This window comes from Lathyrus oleraceus, chromosome 6, assembly GCF_024323335.1.
Source record: "Lathyrus oleraceus cultivar Zhongwan6 chromosome 6, CAAS_Psat_ZW6_1.0, whole genome shotgun sequence".
Lineage (NCBI taxonomy): Eukaryota > Viridiplantae > Streptophyta > Magnoliopsida > Fabales > Fabaceae > Lathyrus > Lathyrus oleraceus.
In genome coordinates this window covers 426137731-426143834 of record NC_066584.1, presented here as the reverse complement: position 1 = coordinate 426143834, position 6104 = coordinate 426137731, and positions in this window count along the sequence as shown.

Here is a 6104-nt window from a genome sequence, read left to right as displayed (position 1 = left end):
AGCACCAGCATTCTTTAGCCCAAATGGCATCACCTTATAGCAGAACGTGCCCCAAGGTGTAATGAATGTCGTCTTTTCCATGTCCTCTGGCGCCATCTTGATCTGATTATATCCAGAGAAACCATCCATGAAAGAGAATACCGAGGATTGAGCCGTATTATCAACCAATACATCAATGTGAGGTAATGGGAAATCATCTTTCGGACTCGCTCTATTCAAATCCCGGTAATCGACACACATTCTGACTTTGCCATCCTTCTTCGGCACAGGAACGATGTTGGCCACCCATGGGGGATAACTTGTAACAGCCAAAAAACCTGCATCCCACTGCTTCTGAACCTCTTCCTTGATCTTAGTTGCCATGTCAGGACTCGTTCTACGAAGCTTCTGCTTGACCGAAGGACATCCTTCTCTAAGAGGTAATCGATGCACCACAATGTCTGTATCTAACCCAGGCATATCTTGATATGACCAGGCGAATATCTCCACATATTCTCTCAGCATCTCAATCAGCCTCCTCTTGACAGAGTCCTCTAAAGCAGCCCCAATCTTGATTTCTCTTTTGGCGTCCTCAGTACCCAAATTAACAACCTCCAACTCCTCCTGATGAGGTTGGATGACCCTTTCCTCCTGCTTCAGCAATCTGACCAATTCTGCAGGAAGTTCACAGTCTTCCTCACTCTCCTCTTCAGCTTGGTAGATGGGATTGTCGAAATCATACTGAGCCATAACAGAACTGTTCATAGTGAATGCCATAAGATCGCTTCTGCATGTTTAATGCTTTGTTTTAGAAAAAGAGTTCAATAAAGTCACAAAAAACAAAAACATTGCCATTTTTATTGTTTTTGAAAAAAGATGAAAACAAAAAATAGAAAGACAGGGATCACAAAGTTTGATTTCAAAAAATGTCCTTCATTAATGATAATCATTAAAACATGATGAGGCCCTACAATGAATCACTACGCCTTGGGCAGAACGTAGGATTTTCATGCAAAAATGACAAAAACAACAGAAAATTACTCTGTCAGAAGAGTAACTTGAACCACTTCTTCAGCCGTCCAGTTGTTGATAGACCCCCCTGGTGCACACGGGCGAACCCAGTTGTCCAAATCACAATCACTGTCACAGTCTTCACTACCGGTTGCAGAGACGTCGCCATGATTCATCAGCCCAGCGCTGGTAAAGGTACTCGGACCCGCTTGACCATTCTGCTCTGCTTGGAGAGGCTCATAACCAACGCCAAATTTGTCTTCTTTGACAGGCAAATCCACCATCTTGCCCCAGCCTTCAGCTTTGCCAGAATCAACAACCTCCTTAGCCTGCTTGTAAGAAGTAATTGAAGCACCTGGCTTCCTCTGCTCAGCGTACGCCACTTTCTCAAGAGCCACAGTCTCAAACGCCTGGCATAAGGTTTCGTGGATCTCGCCATCCACCTCAACATATTTGAACGAGGATAGATGACTCACCAGAATCTCTTCTTCACCGCACACAGTCACAATCTGACCGTTCCAGACATACTTGAGTTTTTGATGGAGAGTCGACGAGACTGCCCCTGCTGCATGAATCCATGGACGCCCCAATAAACAACTATAGGCGGGCTGGATGTCCATAACATAGAAGATGATATCGAATACCTCAGGACCTATCTTCACAGGCAAGGTAACTTCCCCACACACAGAACGTTTGGATCCGTCGAAAGCACGAACGATCAGGTCACTGGGAGTAAGCACAAACCCTTCCACATCAATCTTCTTCAGAATCTGCTTAGGCAGCACATTCAGCGACGACCCGGTGTCTACCAATACGTGAGACAACACTGCCCCCTTGCACTCCATGGTGATGTGCAAGGCTTTGTTATGGTTCCGCCCTTCAGGCGGTAAGTCCAGGTTGGTGAATCCTACACCATGCCTGGTGCTCACATTGGCCATCACACCCTCCAGTTGATTGACAGAAATCTCCTGAGGCACGTAAGCCAGATTCAACATCTTCAGCAAGGCATTACGGTGTGCCTCAGAGCACAACAACAGTGAAAGTATAGAAATCTTGGACGGAGTTTGATTCAACTGATCTACAATCTTGTAGTCACTCTTCTTGATTATCTTCATAAACTCCTCCACGTCCTTCTCAAATGACCCCTCGGGCGCTTCCTTCTGGACAGGCTCTTCCTCAACCACAGCTTGCTTACCCTTTGCTTTGGCGAGAGCCTCAGCATTATTGTCCCTCAAAGGCTGCGGTGCGAACAGACGACCGCTTCTGGTAAAACCTCCTGGACCCCCTACATTATCCACAGCCGGACCAACAGTTGCAGGAACTCTATTCGGTAAACCAATTGTCACTGGAGTTTGATTCACTGGTCTCGTCTGACTTTCAGCCCTTCTGTTACTGCGGTAAGCATTATCATACTTCCACGGCACGGCTCTACTATTCTCAACAGCCCTTCTTCCAGACGCAACGATAGTAGTTGGAGCACTGATGGTTACAGGCACGGAAATGGTAACTGGGGTACCATTTGTTGCAGGTGCACTAACGACCCTTTGTCCACGTTCTTCAGACGGTTTAAAGTAAATGGTGATAGTTGACACTGTCCCACGATCTTTTACAGCCCTACTGAATTGCAAACAACCCTCATCCATCATACCCTGGATACCGGCCCTTAACTGGTCGCAACCATTCTCAGATTCTGCACAGCCCAAACAATCCTCATCACAGCCCGAGTAGACACCCCCATTCAGCAGACGGCCCTTCACAACTAGCAGAGAAGTCTGAACATCATCAACATTAACAACCAGATCTTCAGCTTCTTTCCCCTCAATATTGTTCACTCTATGCCCACCATGCTGAGGCATAGGGTTGTTTACGACGTTAGGCACTGGAGCGAAGTTGATTGCCTTGGCATCGATCAAATCTTGGACCTTGTGCTGGAGAGCCCGACACTTCTCAGTATGATGCCCTGGTGCCCCAGAGTGAAAGTCACAACGGACGTTGGCGTCGTACCCAGGAGGCAATACTGTAGGCGGAGCCATTGTACGCAACTCAACCATCCCCAACCTGAGTAGTTCGGGCAGCAGTTCGGCGTACGACATGGGTAGCGAATCAAAACGTCGATCAGGCATCCTTTGTCTGGGCTGATACGGACGTTGCTGTTGTTGTTGTTGCGGTTGTTGAACTCTTTGTTGTTGTTGTTGACGAGGTTGAGGTGCCGGAATGGTTACTGCAGCAGCTTGACGGTATTCAATTCTGTTCTGATCTCTGCGGTGTTGAACAGCATTAGTTTCACCCTCTCTTCGACGAGGTGCCCCAGCAAACGGCTTCTTAGAAGAAGAGGAACCAGCATCTTGGATCTTCCCAGTTTTAATCAAGCTCTCAGTCCTCTCTCCACAAATGACAACATCAGAAAAACTACCGAATGGGCAGCTCCCCATCCGGTCCATAAACACACCCTGAAGAGTACCGATAAACATATCTGTCAACTCCCTCTCCAGCATAGGGGGTTGAACTCTAGCAGCCAGTTCACGCCACCTCTGGGCGTACTCCTTGAAGCTCTCTTGGATTTCTGACATAGACTCTGCAGCTGAGTCCGGCTCGGTGCCATGTCCATGTTGTGTTTGTATTGCCTCAAAAAGGCCTCACCCAGATCCCTCCAACAGCGGATAGAATCTCTCTTCAATTCCATGTACCAGTCCAAAGAAGCCCCAGATAGACTATCTTGGAAAAAATACATCCACATCTTTTCATCATCGGTATACGCAGAGATTTTTCGATAATAAGCCTGCACATGGGTGCGAGGGCAAGAAGTACCGTTGTATTTATCGAAGGACGGTGCTTTGAACTTGTAAGGGATTCTCAAACCTTCCACCAACCCCATATTGGTAACATCAAAACCGAGAGAATTCTGACATTCCATAGCTCTAATTTTCTCAGCAAGGGCATCAACTTTACGATCCCTCTCATCAACCCTTCCCAGAACGTCTTCGTCTTCACTGAGCAGAGAAAACATATCCTCTTGTCTGTCAACAATCGGAGCAGGATTACGGGCCGGGGCACGGACTGCTCTGGCATTAGCGGCATCTGGAGCAATAGGTTGACCGTTGATTCGAATACCCCCCAACTCATCACCTACAGCATAGTTGTTGATGGGTACAGCAGCAGCAACATTATTATCATTGACCGGGCCTCCCTCTGGCGGAGCATGGTTGACCGGTGGAATTGCAGCCTCTTGTCTCTGAACCATGGCTCGAAGTTCTTCTTGACCTTGTGCAACCCCTTGCATCATATTCATAAACTGGGCCATGTTAGCCTTCATCTCAGCCAACTCAGCTTGAACTTGATCCATACCTCTCTGTTGATTCAGTCTTGTTGAGTAGCGGTGCGGACGTTGATCAGCTATCCTGCCTGAACAGGAACCAAGAGTGAGAAGTCACGACCAAGAACACCTGTTATGCAAAATGATATGAGTATGGTGCTAATGATGCGTATGATGCACATGATATGTTCATTCCTCAGGCATTCAAAGAGCCTGAGTCATCCTCAAAAGATGGCAACCTGCAGCAAGAACAACACAGAAGCACAGAAACAACATACACAAGAGTGATGAGTACAAGGTGAAACCAACAACCTCATCTATATGAGTAACAGGATCATACAACAAAGTCGACAAAGAAAATCCAAACAATCGGAGTACAACAATGAATCCCATCCAACAAGCCTGGAGGTGATTCTCAACATACATATCAAAGATACAAGCTAAGACAAACGGCCTCCCGGAATGAGAGTCTTCAAGTACTGACACTGGTCTATCAACAGGTCACATTCTGAACATTCTGGCAAAAGAGTGATCTTCTCCTTCAGTTGTCGTCTAAGCTCTACCACTTCTCCTCCAAGGTGGTTCTCTGATGCCTGTCTCAAGTCTACTTCCTTCTTCAACTGGATGTCTTTATCTCTGAGTTGCTTCTCCAAGTCTCTGATCTTCTTCTGATAGCTGGCCTCAACCCTCTGCAGCCTCAAGCACTCCCGGTGTTCTGCATCTAACATGCTCTCCACCTCCTCGTAGGATCTCTTCTTGCTTCTCAGTCTGCTAGCATCTTCTTCTCGCACTCCTCTGAGTTGATGAGCCAAGTTCAACCTATCAGCTTTGGCTTTGTACAGCTCCATCTGGGTATCTTGCTCCTTCTCTCTCAAACGGCGATTCTCCATCAGGGCTTGCTTGTAGTGCTCCGCAGGCACACTCTCAGCAAGGATCAAAGGTGGTTGCTCCTGCAACGGCTCCATCCTATCGTAGGGTAACAACAAAGTTTCTACTCTCTCCTTGACCCAATCAGTGTAATCAGGCATAGCAACGGCAAACTTCTTCCCTAAGACAGATCCATCCTTCACACCAATAGACTTCCAAGCTCTTCCTATCTGCTCCAATCTATCCGGGTCACTCTGCTTCTCAAAATACACACTTTCTGCTACCTCAGCCTCAAGTGGTCTTCCCTTCATCACAAACCCCAACTGGCGGAGAGAAAGAACCGGGTTGTAATTGATGCAACCCCTAGTCCCTACGAGTGGCACATTACGGAATCCTCCACAGCTCATAATGACGTTACGCACATCCATCCGGTAAGATTGCCACCTGATATCATAGGAGGTAAGAGACATAACCCTCTGAGTCCACTTATGCGTGCTCTGAGCATCCACAAAAGGTCCACTGACTGGCAGGAGAGACAAGAACCATCTGAGCAAAAGCGGGAGACAACACCTGATAGCCCCACCCTTACCATGCCTACTGTGAATAGCATAGTAAGTGTCAGCTAACAGAGTAGGAACTGGATTTCCTCCAATGAAAATACTGACTGCAGCATAGTCAACAAAATTGGGCATACTCGGAAACAGGACGATCCCATAGATCATGACGGCCAACTGAGCATGAAAGGCTTCCCAACTTCCCTTCTCTGCTTCTTCTCTAGCTACCCTCAACAGAAACTTCAAAGGCAATCCTACAACATCCCCACTGGACTTCCAACTATCACTGACTTCCTTGATACCCAAATGGAGAGCTCTGGCAACAACTCTGAAATCAACCTCCTTGGGCACATCCAAGAAAGGAACCTGATACCGGACCG